Below are 26,211 nucleotides of genomic sequence, written 5' to 3'. Positions count from 1 at the left end.
TTACCAAAACATCTTTAAGGAATTGAATTACTCTGATATCATTCGCAAAGTAAAGAGCGAGAAAAGGTTAACTTCGATATGAGGCTGTGATAGTCAAACAGTATTTATTATGTAGCCACATGCAGTGTTTTATCTTTCCTTAAGAACGTGTTGGGTAAATTTGTTATCCAAAAGACGGCGTCTATAGTTAGCAAGCCCTATATATTTTCAGAGGCATTTTTTATGGTTTTTCATACTGTAGATAGCTTTTACACTGTGACAATCAAATAAACATACATATATACGGAATTTTAAGACAAGTAGACTCTGTATCGTGCGATTTTTTTAATATACTGCTAGAGAAAATCGAGTTGCAGAGTTTTATCCAGAAGGCACAATGTCAGCCTAAAAATCCAACGCAGAACATCTCTTGACGACAGGTGCTACTTTGAACTGAGAAGTCGACATTACGAGTGTTTGAGACAAAGGTTCTGAGGTTCGCATTCGATGGGACTATGGTGGAGAATAACCTGCGGCTGCGCTGGCTAGGTCAGGTTGTCCGGATGGAAAAGAGTACTACAGTTTTCAAGGTTTTCGGTTTAGTACCCGTCGGTGGAAACAGAGAAAGCAGCAGACCTCTACTATGGCGGCCCCCTCAAACTAATCCCGCTTCGCCCAATACACTTGTGTCAACGTTTCTTCCAATCATCAAAAGCTGTTAAAATCAATTTCCGTAGCGATTCACACTACATCTCTCCAAATGACTCAAAACGGTTTCCCGGAGCGATCGTTTGAGTTTGCTGAAAAGCCAAAACTCACACGGAGCTAGAAAATTTTTTCGTTTTCGGCTCACGTTCGCCACGATATTCAGTCGATTGATCATCTGTTTCCGGATCTAAAGCATAGATGAAAAACTTCCTGCCTATTTTTTGTTTTATGACATCCTGGTAGTCGGAAAGCATTGTTTCACAAACGTTATCGCGACACTCGTTTTTGAAAAAATTGAGTGATTTTGGAAGCACATTCATATTTTTTTAGCCTAAATAATCTTTCAAAATGCTTTTTGCTGATCATTCCGATATTGAAAGAAATGCAGTGAGATTTTTGACTGTTAATCGTCGATTCTCAAGAACCAATTCCGTTATTTTATTAATGTGTTGATTATCAGTTGATGTTGATGGCCGTCCTGGACTTGGTTCGTCGTCAACACGTTCTCGACCCTCTTTGAACAACAATTATCACCGAAGGCCTTTTCCAACATTCTGAACGTTTCAACACCAGAAATTTGATTCCGTTCAGAAAATTCGATGAAACTTCTTTGTTGAATAATTTCACTTACCGTAAAAATCAAGAATGCACTTCAGAAAGACAAGTGTATACCAGACGCTAATTATTATTTTGATGCGACTTTTGGCACAGATGTCACTGACAATTATACCGACCTGGAAAAAATGATTTGAGGTATAGGTTTTTACGCGAAATTTAAATTTAAAAGTCTTACTATTTCTTGCCCACTTGAATATAATGTAACAAATCATTTTTGCTTGTATATCTACATATATTGAAAAACAATTTATTTCCTTATTTTTAGCTTTACCTTGTAAGCCCGAACTGACGTCTAATGTACTCTGTGGTACACAGCCAGCTGACCAACTGGTTTCACCTTCAGTGGATTCTTCAAGCACCTTCTCTTCCAATCACAGCTCACGTCTTAATGCAGTTTGCTGGACGTGTATCCTTGAAGGATTATATATGTTGTTGAGGTGGCCGAACGTCTACGAACATTGACTCATTACTTGATATGAAGTAGAAACGGAAGTATTCCATATTACAGTGGCAGTATCCCAAATTATGATCACTTCAGCTAATATATTTCTGGAAGTATATGAGAAGATATACTTGAGGTGCCTTTAAAGATGTAAAGTATAAGTAGTGGTAACAATTTAAGAGAAAATCAATGATGCATATATAATATTGCCATATGGAGAAACACACACGGAGACCAACATACGATTCAAAGATACAATTGTCATATTGCGGTGGATTGCCATCGCATATGTATGTACATACATCATAAACATAAAGGCGTTGAAAACCTGTGCCATTGTTTGAAAGGGAAAAATTTAAAAGGAGCCTAAATAGATACCAGAGAAGTATTATTTAGTGAGTCCTTAGAATGCAATCGAGAATGAAATATTCTGAATTCTTCAATTTTTTCTACAGAACTACGCGAAGGACTTTTTGAAATAAGATGGCAACGAAGATTCACATAAAATGAGTTGTACGGCAAAAGCTTTCAATATCGGATGTAACAAGAGAAATATGCTGAAAATACTACTAAGATATACTTAGATAAGACTGCTTACATGTTTATAATACAATAGCTTACCCAATTTATTTTAATTGGAGATATGTGCGTGTATGCTTGCATAGCAATATGTACTGTTAATATATAAACTATGTATTTATTTTTGTACTGAATCGTTACTAGAAAAAAGATTAACATAATAAAATGTTTGAACATATGTATATGAGTTTATGCTGAAAATTCATAAAGGGTAAGTAAGATTTTCATTACTGGAATAATTAGTTTTGACAAACAAAAATAAACCCATCGCCATATAAAATCTAAATAGTAGAGTCTAGTAGATTACTTCTTCGTTTTGTCAGAATTGGCCTGGAACCTTCAAAAACAAGAAAGCTTACCATATAGTATATTGGGTCATTCACTAAGTCATTTCGTTTGATGACAACAACTGATTTAATTGAATTGTTCTTCAGCCAACTCTATTCTTAATTAATTTTATTTAATAGTTTTTATTTGGTGTGGTGGTTACCAAAATAGAATACCGAAAACAGCATTATCGGCATACTTTACTGTTTTAAAGTGTGATCCATTTCGAGGTTCCCTACTTGTTTAAAGAAAAAACACAGAAATTTAAAATTTATTAGGGAATGTCACCGAAGTGTTCTCTGACGAAGAAAATTGGTTTTTTTACGAGAATGTACAAGAGATCCTGGTCTGAAAAGGATGCACCATATCAAATCACTTCGAAGACCGATAGTCACAAAAAAAATTTATGTGGTCTGTTTTGTGGGATTTCATAAGAATAATTTATTTTGAGCTCTTGTCTGACAATATAACGATTAAATTTTAAATGTATTGTGATTAGCTGGACGAATTGTGGGTGATGTACTCAGACAGAAGAGTCTACACTATATTTATGAATATATAATTATAAGAGAACTTTCACCTCTAATCAGGACGTCAAAAACCACTCGAACCCGTGTTTCTTGACCCAAAGATGGCAAAAGGATCAAAGTAAATAACATATAATTTTTTAAAATGATTTCCATAATTAAAAAACATGTCATGCTTTTGGGTCAGATATGAATATACTTTGCAATTCATTTGAATATAGAGATGTAAAAGCTCGAAAAGCTTATGTTTTAACAGACGTACATAAGTGCAAGTGTAAAAAAGCTAAAGCAGCTTTCCAAATTTGTTTCGTTAGTTATGCCAACAGTTCTTTTAAAATAAAGTTCAATGGCATTAAAACTATTTGAGTGGCGATGGAATTTAGAGCTTTAATAACTTTTTGATTGTACTATTGATACTATTGCACTTTGATAACTTGCAATAATCAAAGCTATTGAAATTCTTTAAGAGTAAAGTCAATCGAATGTTGGTAAATCCTGATATTAGTTATATAGAGGATTGACAGAGTTTTCGCTCAAATTTATCTATTTGAGGCACAAAGATATACTTTTTTGAGTAAAACACGTTCCCCTATTTTCATTGAGTTAACTCACATATAGGTTGATATATGCGGTACAAAGTCTCCCGGAAGTTCGAAAGTCTGTATATTAGGTGTATGGGGGCTAAGGGAAGTATTGGTGCGATTCAACCCATCCTTAACATACAGACATATCATTATAAAAAAAGAATTATTCCTTAAATTCAGTTATAGTATATCACACATTGGTCGACATTTTGGATCAAAAGTCAGCAATAGGTACCTCGGTCTAATATTCGGCACCTAGAAGCTTTAACAGTTTTTATTGTATTGAAACAATTTTCGGTTATAAGGTAGGACACATTAAAGACATTATTCGATTAAAGTTTTCTCCAGTTATATTATATTTTTACGCCGGCTCTCATACCACCTCGGTAGTAAAACTTGATGTCTCTGGTGTATTTATTTATTGATTTATCGCGCTTATTGTAGTTTTTAACAGTACCGTTATGTGGGGAGTGACCGGGGTTATCCTCCGAGGTAATCCGTTTTCACAAAAGTTCTTATAGGATTTGTACTCAAAAAAAATTTGGTTGTTGTAGCTTAAGTGCCTTAGGTGGCCCTTGATACTGCGATCCTCTGTTCCAAATAAGGGTTTTATATCTCGCAATTGTGGCTCTTTATGTGTTTTCGATCAATGACGATTTGTGGGCATGGCAGTGGTCCGATTACGCTCATCTACGATCTCACATACCAAGTTTCATCAAGATATCTCAATTTTTACTCAAGTTACAGCTTGCACCGACAGTCAATTATGTATATAACCCTATATCTATCTCGCTTAGGTGTACAAAACTATAACACTCTGTAGGAACTGGTTGCAAGAGTATAACAATATAGACTATTTGGGCGCTTTATTCTCGATTCATCATTCGTGCTCAGCCTTCAAAATTCCAGTTTTAACAAGAAGTGAATGTTAAATCGTAAAATTCATAGATCTCGCTATGACTGTAAACAGAAGGTTTAAAAAGGTAGACGGATTCTTATGACTTAAGAGGTTCATAATACATATGTACTCGTAGCAAGACTTACAAGTGTGTCAGATCGGATTGCTACACCATATAGCTGCAATCAAACTGAGCTATCAAACTCGTGTAATTGTATGGAAATATTCAAAATTTAATTTATTAGGATTTCATTTATTTCAAAAATCAGTTTAATTAATTAATTTCAAAATTTATCGTAGTTGCTTACAATTCTAAAAATATTTCCGCAAAACTAATAAATTAGTAATAAAAACTAATTAATTTCTGTAATTTTATAACTACTTTATTTGTTTTTTAATGCACAAATATAAATGGTCTACGGAATTTTTAAGCATAGTGAAAATATCGAAAATATATACCTAACTTCTAAAGTTTCCATGTATTTCATAAATGCTCCCACATTTATAAATGTTTGTATGTAATAAAAGGTCAGAAAAATAACTTAAATAATGCAAAGTAAATTTGGACTCAAAATTTTCTACGCAAATTAAATGAAATTGAATTCAGTCGAAAATATATAGTTTCGAGTAGTTGTGAGGATATTTAAACATTTAATTGAAATGTAAAGCTTTCAATAAACTTGAATTACTTGAAGCGTGGGAACGTCCAACGTGCAGTATAACTGGAAACAGACATACATTGACATGGTTTGCATGCGAGCATAAGTATATTTAGTTCTTCATTGGTTTCTACATTAAAATTTGCTTGTAAATATGTATACGTGGCTGTTTTAAGCAATTTCTGCAATGCGAGCTATTTTAATACAAAATTCTTCTGAAATAACACTTGCGACTGCATGCAGGTACATACACAAGGCATCAGATTAAAGCTCAAATTTAACCGACGTTATTTCAATACAGATTGATTAGAACAAATAATTAGTAATTCATGCAATAATTTTATATTTACAGGAAAAAAATGTACAAATTTTGTTTCATTTCAATATAAGAATTATTAAATAAAGGTGGTCATAAGAAAGTATAAGCTTGGAAAATATACAAAACGTTTGATTTAAAAGTAAATTAAGAAACTAGTATTCCCACCTTGGTTCTAAATTACTGCACGAAAACGTTTTGGCATGCCCTTATGGACGCTTCATCGCTAAGAGAAGTGATTACAAGTTTGTAAGACTTTTTTTTGGTATTGCTGCTAAACTGCTAAACACTGCGAGTATGTATAGTTGAGTGAAAAGGTAAGCTCTGCCGTCAATGCGTTTATCAATGTTTATATGTCAATACCAACCAGCCAAGTTTGGAGTACTCGGCACAATAGAGGAAGAGGCATTTGCGCTCATACTTGGTATCAAGTGTATATTGTTGCACTATTATTGTCAGTGTTAACCTCTGCGTATGTATGTATATATAATGTAATGTTTGCTGACATTGCCTTAGCACAAATATTTAAAGCTGCATCAACTTGTAATTTGAACTGCTTGCCTAACGTTTCAGACGGTTTGCCAAAATAAAACTCGATCAAAGGAAAAATTCTCGATACGGCAATTTGAGTTTAGCAACAACTGCAAATACTGTTGCAAATATACATATTTACTTCATGGTATCATGCATTCAAATATTCATATACCTATACGTATAACCAAGTATTCCTAACACGCGAATACCCTTGTAGTCTTCTTCATGTAGCAGTTGCTTAGTTTGTGGTGACCATAAAATGAGTAAAGGAGTTTGAAGGAAACACACTCGTTTTCCTAACTTCTTTTTTGTAGTGTAACCAAATTCAGACCGTTAGCGCAGCTGTTGCACTGGAATCAGCTATTTGTAAATTTGCTGAATGACAGTTCGGAGCATTGTTCAAAAGTGTAAAAAAGCGTTTTGCCAAAAGAGAAAGCGATCAGCGATGAAACTCAAACGTAATAGTATGATTAATTTATATTTAGCTGCAAAATTATAGCCAGCAACTGTTCGTGAGCTCAAACTTAATGTGAATAAAGTTTTTGCTTATCGCACCATCACTCGTTACAATGATACTGGTAGCATCGCAAAACGCCATGGAGGTGATCATCAAATGACTGACACGTCACGTGAGATGGTTCGGAAAGTGAAGAAGCGACTTGAGCGAAATCAACGACGAAGTGCCAATCAAATTGCTAAAGAACTGAAAATATCTGACCACAGCATCCGACGCATATTGAAAAATGAGCTCAAGGTCAAGCCCTACAAGTTCCAAAAGGTCCATGATCTCACACCGAAGCAGCAACAAGTTAGACTTGAGAGTGCGAAGCCTGGCGTCAAAATAAATGCGATATATTATCGGGAATGTGCTGGAGGCTGCTTTGAAGCCGTGGGCAAACAAACATTTCGGTCGTAAACCATGGACATTTCAACAGCACCGTCTCACAAAGCGCGAGTGAACCAAGAATGGCTGAAAAACAACGTTCCGAACTTCCTTACGACCACACAATGGCTCTCGAATTCATCAGACGTGAATCCAATGGATTATTCTCTCTCGGTCATTTTGGAGAGCGGGGTCCAAAGTAAAAAATACACCAGTCTCGAGATGCTGAAAAAAGCCATTGTCCGTGAGTGGGCCAAAATACCGGCAAGCCACATTCGGGCAGCTTGCGATTCGTTTTTTGACCGTCTCAAGGCCATAGTTAAGGCAAAAAGTGGTCATATCGAGCAAAAGTGAATTGGTCCTGAACTTATGATTATTTTCACACATTCGGTACTTTAAAACAAATAAAAATAATTCTCCAAACCGAATTTATTACTTTTTTCATGAAGTGTAAGAGTGCCGGACTCTGTAATAACTTTCTAATGAAACACGAATAATAATCCGAAATATCGTGTGTCTCAGTCATAATACGCAAATCTGAATAATATTTATTATATTTTTTTAAATTATTTTTTTAATCAGCTATGAGTATAAGTCTTAGTAAAAGGTGTGACCATCACAGCAATCAATTTTCAAATTTAAATTTATTTTAACTGATAGTTAAATATAAGAGAGAGACCTGAAACATATCAGGCAAAATTCTACATTAAACGGTAAATAGGTCGTTTTCTTCTTAGTCTAGGTTCGCGACCTATACAGACAGTCAAACCTTAACGAATAAACTTAATACACTGGACATTCAGCCATCTCCTGTCACACATGCATATATTTGAATCTTTGACGTAGCCATATATAATAACTTCTAAAGTTGCTCGCAAAGAGATGAAAACTATTTTATACGATAAAGCTCTAATATAAGACACTATTTCCAAAAATTTTTATTTACAAATTTAAAGATAAGAGCTGCATATTTAAAGGTAGATATGAGCAAGAGCTAGAATATTCAAAATGGTTGTCAAAATACTGTCAGAGCACTTCAACGTTGGCATTCACAAACATCCTATAAATTTTGCATTTACTGTTACATATCTTCAATTCATTTACTTATAAACTGACTCATTTTAGCATATTCATATTTGGCTGCAAGGAGATTTGCGATAATCCAAACATACTTGTATAATGTGCCAACGCTCTGTTCATATTCGACACCAAATTAGTCCCCTACATTCACTTTAAAATAATTCATGATATCCTATTAACTACATAAGACACACAGAAAATACGGCATTTACAGTATTGCACTTATGTATATCTGAAGTAATTTTATTATTATGACTATAATTCTGGCTTCTAATTAACCGATTATTCCATAGTTCCAACATGAAGATTTAGTATCTACATTGTACATATGTGTACGTACATACATATCGGCGTGAAACCGTGATCAAACTTAGATATTCATACAAATATATTTACTAATACTTCGCTTCAACGCACAGTTTCACGTATTTGTCCTTATTCCTTAATTATAACACGGTGACTTGCACACTTGCTAGTTATAGATCTACAACCTAATGAATCATAAAGCAAAATGTGAAACAGAACTGATACATTGTCTTTTTAAATATCTACTCCTGCTGCTGTTAGGTTGTATTCGTTTCTAATAGCTAGTGGCATTGCTAAACTATTAATTGGGTAAATATTATTATCAGGATAACTGGCAGTCGTTGTTGTCTTAAATCAAATGTGAATTTGTCTGCACAAGGTATTCCTATGCACAAAATTCTCGAAACCGAGAATATTTTCATCTGAAATTTAAGCTTTACGTGCCCAAATATTTTATGATAATGTGAAACTGATCTAAGCTAATATTTTCAAGATATACATATGAAATAAATTACTCAAACTTGTTCAAAATGGGTTCAGTTATTTTATTTTCTGTTTGTCATATATTTTCATGATACTTATGTTTTCATCTTAACGATCTAGGTTGCATATATCCACTATCGACGCTAATTTTCGTTACTAGGGAGCAGCATTTCGGCTAGAATTTCAGTTATAGTGAGCTGAATGTTGTCTGCGAGCTCCTCATGCTTTGCTGAATGATTGATGTAAAACTTGAATTTAACATCACCCCAGAGAAAACAATTTAGATGATTTAGAAGATTTCGACGTAAAATGCACCAAGTCGTTCAATATGTCACTCCGAGTTGCTGCGAACGGCGCCGAATCGACTCTCCACGGTCTTTGCGTATATTCTCAGCTACGTCCGCTATACTGGACGTGACATATTCGGTCGAATATTATCCAATAATCAATGGGTCTCAAGATGGGTGATGGTGTTGCGAAAATAATGTTCAGTAAGCCGTTATATCAGCCATAAGTTGTGCGAACGCATTCTTTACAGTACGTGAATTTTCGTAATAATGTTGAATCATTTGTATACATTGTTCCGATGTAAGTCTTTCCATGATTTACAGGACTTACGTGTGTCAAAAAACGACTAATAAAAAAAGTGCCTTCTCATCACTTGAGTAATGTTATAACGTAATGGGTCCTCTGTAGATATGGTTGAACTGTTACTGAGTATCATTTCGCTCCTCTTTTAAAGCAATTTGGCGCGAAGAACAACTACTGGACGAAAGGTGAACAGGTATACTATTGAAGATCCTCAAAAGAGGCGATCTATTCATATGTAACAAATATACAGAGATCACGTTGATTAGAATCACGACAACAATTTTCACCAAACTCCTATTAGCTCGAATATGTGAAGGATCTTTGAGAAACCAGCAAGCAAGCTTACGCACAAACAGTTCGTTTTGTGACAAAATTGTCACACACCGTCTTATACTGGATCAAATAAACAAGCTCATACGTTGACTTTAAATACAAATCCTTACACATCAAACAGCTATCAGACCCAATTTATCGAAGAACTCGCGTGACGCAGCGCCGTCTTAAGATATCGCTCTCCCGGCAGTGAGAAAATCAGACCTGCAAAGGAATCTGAATATGATTGGCTAAATTAAACTTATGGACCTAAAGAAAGAAACAACAACTTTCCGCTCAACTAAATCAACGTATTTGCATTTAACTTTACAACGAATTCAATAATTTCCGCATTTATGCAATTAGGGAAGAAAACCTGGTTACTGGCTCTTTATCAGGCTGCAATCGACGCCTGCTTTTAGCAGCAACGTAAGCTCTCATAGTTCCTAATGCTGCTGTGCAGATACACTATAGTCAGCGCCGTTTGTGCCAGTGAAGCTGTCAAAAGAATCATGCTTGGTTGGTTCGCGCTAAATACCAGCATTTCAAGGCGAATCTTACTGCACGTTTGCGTGTTGGATTTGTGAACTAGAGCGGGTCGATTTTTGTACTATAAAATCACGTATGCAGAAAATGTTCCATGAGTCATTCTGAACAACTTTGTCTAAGAGACTGTGGGTCTAAAACTGGTTTCGAGCTAGCGATTTTCAAGGCGAGGTTTAAAAACTCTGGTTAATCGGTTGAATGAGAGGTATATAATATAGTTGTCCGATCTTGCCGATTTCGACAAATGATCCAAGGAATATCAAAATGGAACTATGACGAACAAATTTTTAGAATTCCTAAAAAACTTCGTCTTAAAAATCGCTGTCTGTTAACCGATTTTAGAACCATAGTCTCTTCAAGTTATTCAGAATGATTTGTAGAACATCCTCCACATACGCGATTTTTCTTTTGTCACTATCTGTAAATCGACATGCTCTAATGTTCACTTGTCGGTCTTATACTACATATACACACTAACTTGTGTATGAAGAAACGCTCTGCACAATCTTATAGCACACAACCGCGCTATGTTGTACACCTCGAACCAGAAAGTACTTGTTAAACGTTTGCTGGTACTGTTTGTCTACTATAATTGCTTCGTCTTTGTAAATTCAGCGCAACTCAACGCCTGCTCTTAATAAACAATAAAATCTCGTTTTGCAGTCAACGATGAATTTGAAATCACATTCAATATAATGAGTTAAAGCAATAAGAGCAGCAATAGACGGATTCAACGGACGGATCAGTTCTCTTACCTTTTGTCGTCATATTGATTGTTTAGTAGTGAACGGCGGCATTCAACAGCATTATTGTAGATATTAGAGCACTGTTGGTTTCTGCTGGAGCAAATTTACTTTAAGAGGTATTATTCAATTGAAATTTTTTTGGAGAGCATAAGTTATATGGTTTTAATGGTTTGTAATATCATATAGCTGTCATACAAATCGAACAATTACAATCAAGCGTCTGTGGGAGAAATGAGCGTGCACAAACTTCCAAGTTGATATCTCAAAATCTGAGAGAATATTTCGCTTATACAAGGTGCTTTCCAAAGCCAACAGGACTTAAAAAACAAAACAGAACAAACGGTTTTTCAGCAAAATCAATTTATATTATTCAAAATAGTCTCTTTCTGCTTCAATACAGCTTTTTGCACGGTCCAAAAGCGTGTCGAACGAGTGTTTGCCGCGAGTATGCCGGTGCAAGCCTTTTGAATGGATCCTACGCCTGCATAACGCTTTCCTCTCATGGGCAAGTGCATTTTTCCGAAAAGGAAGAAGGCGCACAGTGCCATATTAGGTGACTACGGGGAGTGTTTAATGGTTAAAATGTGATTTTTGGCCAAATAATCGTTCTTCGAATGTTGAATTCTGAGCAATTTTTGGTCGTCAGTCAATATGTGGGGAACAAACCGTGCACACACCTTTCGTAAGACCAAATGTTCGGTAAAAATGTGGTAAATCGATGTTTTGGAGATATTCAATTTTATGTCCATGAATTTCAGTGATGATTTTGGCTGATTTTTGATGAATTCACGCACAGTTTCGATGGAATTTCCGGTGATCACGGATTTTGATTGGCCCTCATGGTGATCGTCATTTATGTCCTTACGACCTCTTTGAAAACATTGAAACCACTAGCGCACTCTGCTACGGGATAGGCAATTATCGCCATGAGCTTGTTTCATCAATTGAATTGGTAGAATTTTTTCCAATTTTAAAATAAAGTTTAATGTTGACTCTTTGTTCGAAGCTCAACGGAGTCTTCCTCTGCTTTTCCCGGCGGTTACTGAGTTGGATACTTTCGGAGCAGGAGCGTTTTCATCCATTCGGACAACATGACCTAGCCAGCGTAGCCGTTGTCTCTTAATTCGCTGAACTACGTCAATGTCGTCGTATATCTCGTATAGCTCATCTTTCCATCGACTGCGGTATTCGCTGATGCCAAAGCAGAAAGGACCAGAAAACTTTCGCAGAACTTTTCTAGAAAACTCGTAAGCAGAACTATCGGTGCCAGTTATATCAATACAATTGGTATCCGCCAATACACTCTTGTAGAAGATTCCACCTTCTCTATTCAGATTGAAGAAGTCGCACGGTAGGGAGTCGGATGGTCTGAAACCGCACTTGATATTGAACGGCTCGTAGAGGTACTTTCCGTTCGTGACGGACCTTTTGTAATTGCCATATTTAAAAAAAAAAATGTAAAATCAATTTTGTCCTCCTATTGATATCCAGAGGATTTAGATTTAACAACACCAATTTAGTTTCCAAATTTATCCACTTTTCGCCATGCCACTCTTTTACATATACTACTTATTTCGCCGATTGCTTCTCTTCAATCGTAACCTAAAGGGTCTCTTAACGATGTCGTTCATGTAGCATAACCAAGTATACTGCATCGCCGCTTACGAACGGCAGTGGTATAACCCAAAAACTGGGTATATCTATTTTGGCATTGAAATACATATGCAAGTAAAATACAATTCGTTTTTTAGTAACTAGGTAATTATTTCTAGTTCCCACAAAGTGAATTTGTGCTAGTTTTTTGTTCTTAGAGCAAACTACCAGCGTAAGGTCTTTAGTACGTGGCCATAAGTTGGGTTTAGAGGAATATGTGCCATGGCGTATGAGTAACATTTATAACATATAGTGTGAATACCACAAAGGTGGTAAATATACAACTGTAATTGAAAAGGTGTCAAACTTCTGTACACAGTGTACTTATTGGAGTTACATACGGTACCCCGTAATTTTTCATATATTTCAAGACGTTTAAGGGAATCTTAAAATTTCTATTGCAATAGTAAAATTTTTCTTATTAGAGCAGTAGTCCTGTGATCGGGTGATAATGAAATATTATTACTCAGTATACTCAGAACCCTGTAGTGAAGATTTAAGCAATTCGTAAGTGAGTTTTCACAAAAATTCCTTTATGTTTATTGAGATATATGGTGAAAGACCTTGTTTTATTTTATATGTATAAAGTAACTAGCATTTAGGCAAAGGTTCTATGAAGAAAACAGTAGCAGTACTTGCAGTTGCTAGATATTTCTGATTTCAACATTATTTGGAACTTGTCTGTCCACTTGATATTTTTATTAGTTTCTTTAGGGTATTTTAATATTTTTTTTGCCCAGGAATATAGAAAAACTAAATTCAAGGCAGACTATACAGGGTCCAGCACTCGAAGTGTAACCAACTACAGACCGTTCGCGCAGCTGTCGCACTGGAATCAGCTGTTTATAAATTTGCTGAGTGACAAGAGTTCGGAGTATTGTTCACAAGTGTACAAAAGCTTTTTGCCAAAAGTGAACGCAAGAAATGGTGATCAGCGATGGAATTCAAACTTAATAGTATAATTGCTTTATAGTTAGCTGGAAAATCACAGCCAGCAATTGTTCGTGAGCTCAAACACCTTAATGTGAATAAAGTTTTTGTTTATCGCGCCATCACTCGTTACAATGGTACTCATAGCATCGCAAAACGCCATGAAGGTGGTCATCAAAAGACTGCAACGTCACGTGAGATGAATGGATGGGAAGTCTACATTTTCGTATTCAGGTTCATGGATAAACACAGAAGTCTACAACAATAGTAGTTAATGCATATTTCACACTATTTGTGTGGCATGTCAACTTAAAAAAGAATTTTAACGCTAGCAAGAGTCGCATTCAGACACATGTGCGAACTTTGTTACACACGTACTCAAACACATAGGGCTGCATGCAAGCTTCTCACAAACTGCAAACTTTTATATTTATTCAACTTGCAGAGTGGCACTGCTTGAGATAAACTATAACATTCGCTTTGTTTGCTTTTGAAGTCACTACTTTGCGCAACTCAATCACATATTTCTACTTTAAAATATATACACAAATGTCTACCTGCACCTCTGCTTGTTGTCACGTTTACTTTCTGTTTCTCTAAGGTTTACGGCGCCTTTAACTGTTTTGGCTGTTGGAGCTTAAGTCATCAACATTGTTATTGGTTAATACTGACTCAGCTTTGTTGCCTACTTACTTTATATAAAACATTTGCATTGTTTCAGCTGTTGCTGGGCCATTTATGTCGTTATAGTGTCAAGTTTGGTTTTACGATATGTTAAACGTGATTCAATTTGTAAAAGAAGTCAACGAAGGACATTGATTACTTTTCCGTAGTTTTTACTTACTTGACTAACACATCATTACAAATCAATATACATTAGAGTATGTCAAAAAAAAATAACTTTTTCAATTCATACTTTGAAAAATAGGTTCAGAAAATTACTCCATATAAAAGCTCTTAATTAAAGGAAGGTTCGCCGCCTTGCACTTTTATATTTTTTCTAAGTATCAGATTATCCAACTACTTAAAAATTTTTGTCGTTTCCTAAATTATGTATGAAACTATATGCTCTCTAATAACGTTTCCTACAAATTTTGTTTACTTATTCGTTTTAAAGATATTAACGGAAGGAATTTGATTATTTTAACTCGATGGAAAAAAATTTAATTGCAAATATTTTATTATTGTAGAAAATTTTCTGTTCGATAAAAGCTTTAGGTACATATGAGATAAGGGTTGCGAATACTTATGTCTGCTCTTCAAGAATTGCATAATAGTAGTTGCACTTTACTCGCCTCGTTTAATCCAAATATTTCATTACAAGTTAATAATATGCCATTTTAAGACAATCGATATCTCAATAATATTAGACTTCAATGGGTATAAGAGCAGATATTGGTTGAATTAAAAAAGAAAAAACCAAATATTAGACACAAAACATAAACTGAATTCGCATCCAATACGCTTTGAGCAAACAAATATTAATTTCTGGATCAGAATGAATGAAGTGCACCTAAGTGCGAGGAATAGCGACAGTCATGACACGTCATTACGAACATAAAATTTTACGATAATATGTACTCAAAGATAATACTTCTCCATGAAGTGCAGTATTTATGGCTCGTAAAAAAAGATACATTTCAACATTCTAAGGCTTTTAGCTCGAAAATGTTAAGAACTAAAATTTAAAACTTATTCTTCGGTAGTTTTGTAGATGTCAGTGCTTGTTTTTGCGTACGTTGTTGTAGTTATCTAACATGCCACGTCACGCACAAGGTGCAGATCTAGTGCAACTCGTAAAAATTGCGGTGTTTCACGCGCAAATGGAATACTTGCACCAAATGTAATAAGGTAAATGTGCAAAATGTTTCTTAGGTATCGAAGTAAATAACAAATCTGAATTTTAATAATTGTTGAGTCCCATTAAAATATTGTATTACGAACTATTTGTTTCGTCGAAAAAAGACCTTTTTTCGTGAATTTTTTAAACAAAAATTATTGCTGTAGGTTTATTTTACTTATTAGTTTATGAAAGTACAACATTTGAAGGATACTTAAAAACAGTTTTATCGAAAAATAGCGAGGAATAACGGATTTATAGGCGATCTCTGCAGGCACCTCGAAAAAAAGTTTTTGTGCGGTGACCACCCTACAGCATCACTGGATCATCTGAAACCAAAAAATCAAAATGCTTTCTTTAGTTTATTGGTTTATCTTTCAATTGACGTCGAGCTTCTTTTTAATTTTTCAATTTTTAAGTTTTTAGTACCATTTTCAAGCCAAAATGACGACTTTAGGCGAAAAAGTCGACTTATTTGTTATTGTAAATTCTTAGAAATTAAAATTTTTGGAAAAACTTGACGTCATTCGAGAGCTATATATATGTAGAATATTTGTACAAAATTTCAAAACAATCGATGCAGTAGTTTTTTCTGCAGGCTGGTCACCGACTTTAAAAATGATATATTTGGGAAAATCGATTCAAAGTTTTGTACACTCAGCGCAGGTAGCTGGAAGGCGCGCAAACCTAAGTTAGAGGTACCGTTATTCAACCTGCTGTAACTTCGTTAGTTTTTCTCCGAATGACCTAAAACTTTAACACAATATTCCTGAGATGTTGATGGTTCAAAAATAAAAAAAGAAAAAAAATAAAAAACAGGAAAAAAAGTCAAACCTTAAGTTTCATGCGTCATAATTTGTTGTACATTTAATAAATATGTACGCATATAATCTAAAATTTCCGATAACGTTGAAAATGTGCTCTTAAAAATTAAACAAAGTTTAAATAGGAATAGGAATAGTTTTGTTGTTTGAAAATGCATATTTATTAGGTGCTTAGTTCCCGCTCCAGCAGTTAGTTTGTACAACTTTGATATATTTGACAAGATATATTCACGAAATTTGGTATAGATTATTTTCTGAGGCAACAATGTAATATCGGAAGAAATTGTTCAGATCGGCTTACTTTTGCATATAGCTGCCATACAAACCGAACGATCGGAATCAAGGGCTTGTGTGGAAAATTTTCGCATTTGACGTGGTATCTTCACGAAATTTGATATGGATTACTGCTTAAGGTAATAATATAATCTCCGAAAAAATTGTTCAGATGATCGGATTACTATAGTATATAGCTTCCGTATAAACTAAACACATAGTTACTAAAAAAGAAATGCGCCTGCGAAGGGTATATCAGCTGCGGTGCAGCCGAAGTTTAAGTTTTTTCTTGTTAAACCTACAGGAGGTTTAATGGATAATAATAATATCTTAAGCTATCGAAGTTTATTGTTAAAATAATATAATACTTGGTTTGTGCGTGAATTTATGACCAGAATCACCATAAATGGCATAGATATTCTCAATAACTAGGAAGCAGTCAGAGAAGTTTTGATGCGACGTACGTAGGAAGCCTCCAAGATACCAGCTCGCCGAAACTTTTGTTATTACAGCTCATAAGACTGCTATTCACCTCGGGAAACTATACTTGAAAGTATTTTTATAAGCCATTAGAGAGATTAGTCTCTCCAAATACTAACTATTTTAGTCCATGTTTTTATGGTCACGACTTCTACCATTGTGGTTAATTCAAAATAAATCAGTAATGGTTTATTTTTTGGTAAAAATATCAGTATCGTAGAAACCAATTAAACCAAAAAAATGACAGATTTTCACAAATAAAGATGAAATAAGTAGCATATTACTTTTTGGCTTGAGATTTTGATATCTTAGGGCATTAGTACTTTTCTGGCAGGAATTTAGATTTTCATTTTAGAGGACTGAAACCTGACCGGTTCAAACCCATTTCGTCTAAATTTATTATGTGAAATTCTTCCACATTCTTATGTCACTGTGCGAAAATGCCCGAAATCGAACGACAACCATGCCTACTTCTCATTTAACACAATTATAAATTCCATTTGATTCTTTCATTTTACAGTCACAAATTAAGAAGCAATTAATACTCGTATAACGGGATAACATTTTGCACTAAAAATTCCTTTAAACTATGCCACTTTATCGGCCCCTAGGTACCGAATGTATGGATCACAGTATGTAAATTAAAACTAGGTTGAATTGGGTCAATGCTTCCCTGAGCTCTCATACACTTTATATAAAGATTTTCGAATTTCCGAGTGTTTTTATACTGAATGTGAATGAAATTGAGAGAGTGTGTTGTATTCAAAACAGTATATGTTTGTGCCTAAAATGGATAAAAATGGGCGGAAACTTGACTAGCCTCCATATAAAAACTAAATGACATCCGAGTGACTTTACTCCATATGATTAGTAATAGTATGTGAGGTATCTTAATTAATCTCAAGGAACATTTTATTAGTATGTGACATATTCATGATATGTAGTTTTATCTAGAGTTGATAAAATAGAGTGAACATGATTCAGAACTCCTTTAAACCTTATGCCGAATTCGTCGGTCAGTTTATTTGTTATATCGAGTATATGTATTTATAAAATTGCTTGGATTCTATGATTGTTTTCTATAACTTTGATTTTTGCAAGTTGCAAGAGTATAAAATGATCGGTTGCACTCGAACTTAGCCCTTCCTTACTTGTTTAGAATTTATTTTAATTTTTATAGGGTTTTGTGCAGATATTTTTCACTCAGACATACAATATTTTTGCAAGTAGTTGCCATACACACTAATCGATCAAAACCAAGTCTTGTATGGAAATATTTTTCATTTAATGATTTACCTCTTCGGAATTCGGCGAAAATTATGGAATATACAAAAAAATTGGTCAGAGCAGATTACAATTGCATATAGCCGCAATCAAACTAATCTATTAAATTCATATTCAAATTTAATTTATTTGCATATACATATATTTACATTTTATGATTTAAACTTTTGCTGAAAAAAGTTCAACTGCAATATTTATCGTTGGTGTTTTACAATTCTAGAAATATTACCACAAAACTAATAAAATAGTAATTACAACTAGTTAATTTCGGAAATTGTATAATTATTTTATTCGATATCTAATAGGAAATTATAAATATTCTACCGAATTTTTAACCATAGTGAATATATCCGAAATATATACAATTCACTTTTACAACTTCCATGTATTATATAATTGCACCTACATTTATGTTTTTATGTAAAAATAAAGTTTCGAAAAATAACAAAAATAATATGCGAAGTAAATCTGCACTCAAAACTTTTTACGAAAATTAAATAAAATTGAATTAAATCGAAAACATATACGAGTAGTTGTGTGGATATTTAAATTTGTCATCAAAATGAAAAGCTTTTAACCGACTTGAATTGGTTGAATCGTACAGTATTGGTTTCTACACTAACATTACTCATTCAACTTGTATGAGTGGGTACATACAATAGGCATCAAATTAAAACAAAAATTTCACATACGTTATTTCAATGAAGATTTATTAAAATAAATTATGAGTAATTCGTACAATAATATTACATTTACATAGGTATTTAAATTAAAATTTTTAAATTGATAAATCTTTTTCCAGCAAAAGAAAGAAAAAAAATTTTTCACTTTAAAGTAAGGATTTTTAAACAAAGGTTTCCACCTGTGTAGTGACGTCAAATCAAATTTTGAAGTATTTTTATTCGAATAATACGTCCTAATCTTCATCGCTAAGAAAAGTGTTTGCAAGTTTGTATGGCTTCTTTTTGGTATTTTCGAGTCGAAAATTAATCACAAATGTTCAAATGTTTCGTTTTTTGACTTTTCCGATTAAGCTTTTTGTGTGTGTGTTTGAAGTCGTTATGTATGTAGTTCGAAGACAAACAACTAAAAATTAATTTTTTCTGCATTTATTATTAAATTTTCGATAAGAATGTCAATGAAAACATCCAAACGAAAGCTTTGATCAACTCCATCGATACAATTTCACGGGTTTCAGCAACTTTTCTTCGTATAAGTCGCCCAACATGTATGGACCATTCCATTCTATTTATATGTATAACAGAAATTCTTGCGAAGAAACTATTTTTCGGTGGAGAAACTGCCTCGGCATTCAACATTCAGAACTTATATATCACCTGTAGCTGAATACCTATACATAAGAAAGTATGTGCTATTTGTATGCAAACCTGTTTCCCGTCTTATCCAACTTTATAATACATACATATATATGTAAATATGCTCCAAGCTCCACGACAAAATCTGCCATGAATTGTATTATGAAAATAGAGCAACAATGTAGCTAACCTTTCAAACTTTTTTGATTACCTATTGCTGCTTGCTATATGTATATAGTGAAAAGATAAGCTCTCCTTTCAATGCGTTTGTCAATGTTTAAATGTCAATACCAACCGACCAGGTTTGGAGTAGTCGCCACAACGAAAGCAACAGAGGAAGTGACATTTGCGATCATACTTGGTATCAAGTGCATATTGCTGCATTATTATTGTCAGTGTTAACCTCCGCGTATATAGTATATTATAATGCTTGCTAACATTGCCTCAGCACAAATATTTAAAGTTTCATCAACTTGTTATATGAACTGCTTGCCTAAAGTTTCAGGCGGCTTACCAAAATAGTACTTGTTCCGCTTACGGCAATTTAAGTTTAGCAACAATTGCAAATACATACTATTACAAATATATCTAGTGCATGGTATCATGCATTCTACTTTTCATACTTTAATAAAATACTTCGTATAACTAAATATTGTAAACTCGCGAATGCCGTTGTAGTCTTCTTTAGCCAGCAGATGTTTAGTTTATAGCGACCATAAAATGAGTAAGTAAAAGGAGTCTAAAGCAAACGCAAAAGATTTCGAAAACTTTTTTCGTAGATAAGGTAGTAGATTAGGGGTAATAACTCTTTGATGTAACACGAATAATAATCCTAAATACCGTGAGTCTCAATAGGAAGTACTTTAACTCGGACTGTCTAGGAACTGTCGTTGATCAACTCCTTTAATCAAATAGTAATAATAACGACGATGAAAACACCGACGTGCCTATAAATCGCACCCTCGGATAGGGCCGTGTCCTTGTCGGTCGCAGTTGGAAGAGCTGTTCGAAGTTTGCAATTGGCAATAGGCATTTCTGAAGTTTGTATAGGATCTGCACAACAGACACACTGCTTTTAAGCTGAAACTTATAACTATCTATTCTGAGATTAATGGAGTAATAATAAGTTTGGTTACTAATTTTAGGCATATCGTCTGGGGAGTTCGGACATAAATGCTCGTCTCCTGCATGCCTAAAATTCCGAACCTATTATTACTCTCATTCTTCTTTGTTGCCTTAGTCATACTTAAAGTTGATGAAAATAGACAAAAACAAACTTATACTATGAAGCTTTAATATAAGATAATATTTCTGAAAAAATTCCTGTCAACAAATTTAATGGTTAAAGAAGATAAAGAAATAATTTTCAAAATGTTTGGAAATCACTGTCGAAGCGGTACGACGTAAAAGAGTTGTTGGCATTTACATTACGGAGCGTATGTCTTCAATTAAGTATACCTATAAATTTACACATTTAGCATATTCATATTGGCTGCAAGCACATTTACGATAATCCGACCATACTTAAATTACGTCCCAAGTCTCTGTTCGTATTTGACATACAGTAATATTCTTAAACCACGTGGAATACGTTGTAAGTCTGAAGCAATTTCATAAATATTACTTTATCTTTGCTAAGCTCCTACTAAACCAATCCTAATCATACCTACATATATAAAAAATTGTTGTTATATATTTGTGGCAGGTGTTCTCACTCTTACATAGCAATAGTCCATAGCACAAACATAAATTTTTAAACTTCACACCTTAGGCATACATGTACGCATGACATACGCCTTCATATACATATAAGTATTCAATTCTTCAACGAACACATGCAAAAGTATTAATTATAGATCCACAACCTAATGAATCATAAAGCAAAAAGGGGAACATAACTGACACATTGTCTTTTGTAATAGCTGCTCCTGCTGCTGTTAGGTTGTATTCGTTTCTAAGAGCTAGTGGCACTGCTAGACCATTAATTGGGTAAATATTTCTATCAGGATAACTGGCAGTCGTTGTTGCCTTAAACCAAATGTGAGTTTGTCAAAACAGGGCTATTCATTTGCACAAAATTCTCGATACCGAGAATATTGTCATGTGGAGGTTAAACTTTACGTGGTCAAATATCTTATGGTAATGTGAACCTGTTCTAAGCTAATATTTTCCAGATGTACATATAGAGTATACCAACAAGAACAATGGTAAAACGAAATAAGAAACTCAAATTTAATCAAAATGGGTTCAGTTATTTTGTTCTCTATTTGTCATATAATTTTATGTTATTTAACATCACCCCAGAGAAAATAGTTTAGATGAATTAAATCGCATGATTTTGAGGGCCATTTGAATGGGCCGTTTTTCGTAATTAACAAGTCGCTAAACTTTGCACGCAATGGGCCTTTGTTTCGACGTGAAACAAGAGGCGGCGCAGCTTTCGAGGTAAAAAACCCAGACAACATCGGATTATAATGCTCAGCATTACCACAATTAGAACAAACCGGTAAATTTGAGACTTCGGTCATCATTTAATCGGTTATTATGGTGCGACAATGGTCGCTATTGACAGTTACGTTCTTATCGGCATAATTTTTGGAGAAGTAAGTATGAACCGATGATTCCATCACAAACCACGCTATACCGTCATTTTTGTGGATGAATCTCTTCAGGTTGTTCTTCGTCCCAAATGCGGTAGTTTTGCTTGCTTGCATACCCATTAAGTCGGAAATGACCTCATAGCTGAATAGAATTTGGCTCGGAAACATCGGATCTTTTTGAAACTTTTCAAGTACCCATAAAGCGAAGCCATGCCGCTTTGGAAGACTCTGTATTTGGTATGCTTCAAAATAAGACCTCGACGTAAAATGCCTCAAATCGTTTAATACGTCAGTCCGAGCAGCGGCGAACGGCGCCGAATCGACTTTCTTCGTGTATATTCTCAGCTACGTCTGTTACATTTTCTTCACTACGTGCTGGACGTGGTTCATTCGGTAGAATGTTATCCAACAATGAATGCTGGGTCTCAAAATGGTTGATGGTGTTGCGAATAGTACGCTCAGTAAGCCGTTATATCAACCATAAGTGGAGCGATACGCGCGAAACACATTCTTTACAGTACGTGAATTTTCGTTATAATGTTGAACCATTTGTAAACATAATTCAGACGTTAAGTCTTTCCAGGATTGACAGGACTCACGCGCAATATGTCAAAAAACGGCTAATGAAAAAATTACTTCCCCATCACCCGTTATTATATATGTATTACTTGATTTGTGTAGTGTTATAGCGTAATGGGTCCACTGTAGATATGGTTGAACTGTTACTGAGTGAATATGACATTTGATACAAAATTACTTGATTTAAAGTATATGTGTGTTTAGTAGAGTACCTGCGAATAATTATGAGCAAGCAGCTGAACTTTGGACGAAGAGCGCTTGTCATTTCGCTCCTCTTTTTGAAGCAATTTGGCGCGAAGAACAACTACTGGACGAAAGGTTAACAAGTATACTGGTGAAGATCCTCAAAAAAGGTGATCTATCCATATTTAACAACTATAGAGGGATCACATTGATTAGAATCACGACAACAATTTTCGCCAAACTCCTTGTAGCTCGAATACAGACCCATTGTGAAGGGTCCTTGAGGAACCAACAAGCAAGCTTTCGCAGAAACAGTTCGTTTTGTGCCCAAATTGTCACACACCGTCTTATACTGGATCAAATAAACAAGCTCATACGTTGACTTTAAATACAAATCTTTACACATCAAACAGCTATCAGACTCAATTTATCGAAGAACTCGCGTGACGCAGCGCCGTCTTAAGATATCGCTCTCCCGGCAGTGAGAAAATCAGACCTGCAAAGGAATCTGAATATGATTGGCTAAGTTAAACTTATGGACCTAAAGAAAGAAACACCAACTTTCGGCTCAACTAAATCAACGTATTTGTATTTAACTTTACAAAGAGTTCAATAATTTCCGCACTTATGCAATTAGGGAATAAAACCTGGTTACTGGCTCTTTGTCAGGCTGCAACTGACGCCTGCGTTTAGCAGCAACGGAAGCTCTCATAGTTCCTAATGCTGCTGTGCAGATACACTATAGTCAGCGCCGTTTGTGCCAGTGAAGCTGTCAAAAGATTTATGCTTGGTTGGTTCGCGCTAAATACATACCAGCATTTCAAGGCGAATCTTACTGCACGTTTGCGTGTTGGATTTGTGAACTAGAGCTGGTCGATTTTTGTAATATAAAATCACGTATGCGGAAAATGTTCTATGAGTCATTCTGAACAACTTTGTCTAAGAGACTATGGGTCTAAAACTGGTTTCGAGCTAGCGATTTTCAAGGCGAGGTTTAAAAGCTCTGGTTAAACGGTTGTATGAGGGGTACATATGTATGTAATATGGTAGTCCGATCTTGCCAATTCCGACAAATGTTCAAAGGAATATCAAAATGGAACTATGACGAACAAATTCTTCGAATTCCTAAAAAATTTCGTCTTAAAAATCGCTGTCTGTTAACTGATTTTAGAACCATAGTCTCTTAGAAAAAGTTATTCAGAATTATTTGTAGAACATCTTCCACATAAGCGATTTTTCTTTCGTCACTATCTATAAATCGACATGCTCTAATGTTCACTTGTCGGTCTTATACTATATATACACACTAACTTGTGTACAAAGAAACGCTCTGCACAATCTTATAGCACACAACAACAATTAGTTGTATGCCTCAATCCAGAAAGTACTTGTCAGACGTTTGCTGGTGTTGTTTGTCTACTATAATTGCCTTGTCTTTGTCAATTCAGCGCAACTGAGCGCGAGCTCTTAATAGACAATAAAATCTCGTTATTGGTGCGTTCGTCAACTACCAGAATTAATATTTGTAATGCGCGGAAAAGGAATGAGTACTAATATTATGCTTCGTACAGCAAACTACCAGTGCAACGTAGTTATTAATGCATGACTATAAGTTGGGTATAAGGGAATGTGTGTCATGGCGAATGAGTAACATTTGTATCATGTGATTACCACTGAAGTGGAAAAATAAATGTAATTTAAAAGACTTTTGTGCTTAGTGAATTAACGAAGTCTAATTTTCGTACGACGTAGTTTCTAAAATATATTACGATTTTCTACAGAATTTTAAACTTTTCGTTGCAATGGTAAAATTGTTTTTACTAGAGCACTCAACAATCCCTTAATCGGATGATAATGAAATGTTATTACTGAGTGTACTCTGAACCCTCTGAAGAAGATATCTGCAATTCGTAAGCGAATTGTCAAAAAAAATTCTTTATTTATTTTATCGCTGAGAGCTTATTGGAGTAAGAATATATGCAAAGTTGTGGAATTTAGTCAACTGATATAAGAATATAAATACTAAAGGATACCTCTTCTTACTTAGATTCATGGTTAAACACAGAAGTCGCAAGCTATTTTCAAAGGTAATATCAAGCATTAGTAATAATTGAATTTCTACTAAACAGCACAGTAGTAGTTCTTGCATAGGTACTTCGTGCTATTTGTGTGGCATGTCAACATAATGGAGAATTTTTAACGTTAGCAAGAGTCTTTTTCAAACACATGTGTGAACTTTGATTTTATAGCTTTAGTACACACGTACTCAATTATATATGCACATACACATATTCTGGATGCAAGCAACTCACAGCTTTAATATACATATATTCAACTTGCGGAGTGGCATTGCTAGAGATAAGCTTTAATTTTTGTTCTACGTTATTTTGAAGTCGCTATTTTGCGTAACTCAGTCACAAATATGTACTTTATAATAAAGTGTACCTGTGGTCATGTTTTCTTTATTTCTAAGATCTTTGGCGCCTTTAACTGGTCTGGCCGTTAGACCCCGTGTCAGCTAAATTGTTGTTTGTTAATATTGTATTAGCTTTGTTACATACTTTTTTTGTATAAAACGTTTGCATTGTTGCAATAGCTGTTGGACCATTTATGTTGTTATAGTGTCAGGTTTAGTTTAACGGCATGTTAAACGTGATTCAATTTGCAGAAGAAGTTATCGCAGGAGATGGATTACTTCTGCTTATTCTTTACTTACTTTACAAACATATCATTACAAATAAATATCTGTACATTAGGGTAAGTAAAAGAAAATAATATTGGGTAGTCGAAAAAGTACTTTTCGTTTGTCTAATCAAACCTCAACTTATTTTTTATGTGTATACTAATAAATAAATAAACAAACATGTCCTTTGATATTTATATTCCCACATCATTTGACTGAATTCCGCAATTTTTGGTCGACCAATTTGTGCCATTTTTCCGTTAGAGACATTATTACATCAGTGTAAATCGAAATTTCCCGAACGGAAGCGAGCTGACCAATGTTGTGCTACACGAACTGGTACAGCATGGCATCCTTCCCTTTTTTATAAAAAAATTTCAAAATATAGCGAGTTTCTTCATTATTTTCGCTTGACACATTAAAAAATAGGTTCTTAGACACCTCTAAG

The 26,211-nt window shown here is 34.6% G+C and overlaps 1 long non-coding RNA gene across 1 annotated transcript; it reads left to right on the top strand.

Annotated features, from left to right (window-relative positions):
• Nucleotides 1-1,566: 1,566 nt before the first annotated feature.
• LOC120767369 lies at nt 1,567-2,504 on the top strand. Its single transcript, XR_005704688.1, has 2 exons — nt 1,567-2,142; nt 2,203-2,504. It is a non-coding gene; the product is annotated as an uncharacterized LOC120767369 (long non-coding RNA).
• Nucleotides 2,505-26,211: the final 23,707 nt, after the last annotated feature.

This window comes from Bactrocera tryoni, chromosome 2 (genome assembly GCF_016617805.1).
Source record: "Bactrocera tryoni isolate S06 chromosome 2, CSIRO_BtryS06_freeze2, whole genome shotgun sequence".
NCBI classification, from domain to species: Eukaryota; Metazoa; Arthropoda; class Insecta; order Diptera; family Tephritidae; genus Bactrocera; species Bactrocera tryoni.
This window is presented reverse-complemented; position numbering and strand designations above follow the sequence as displayed.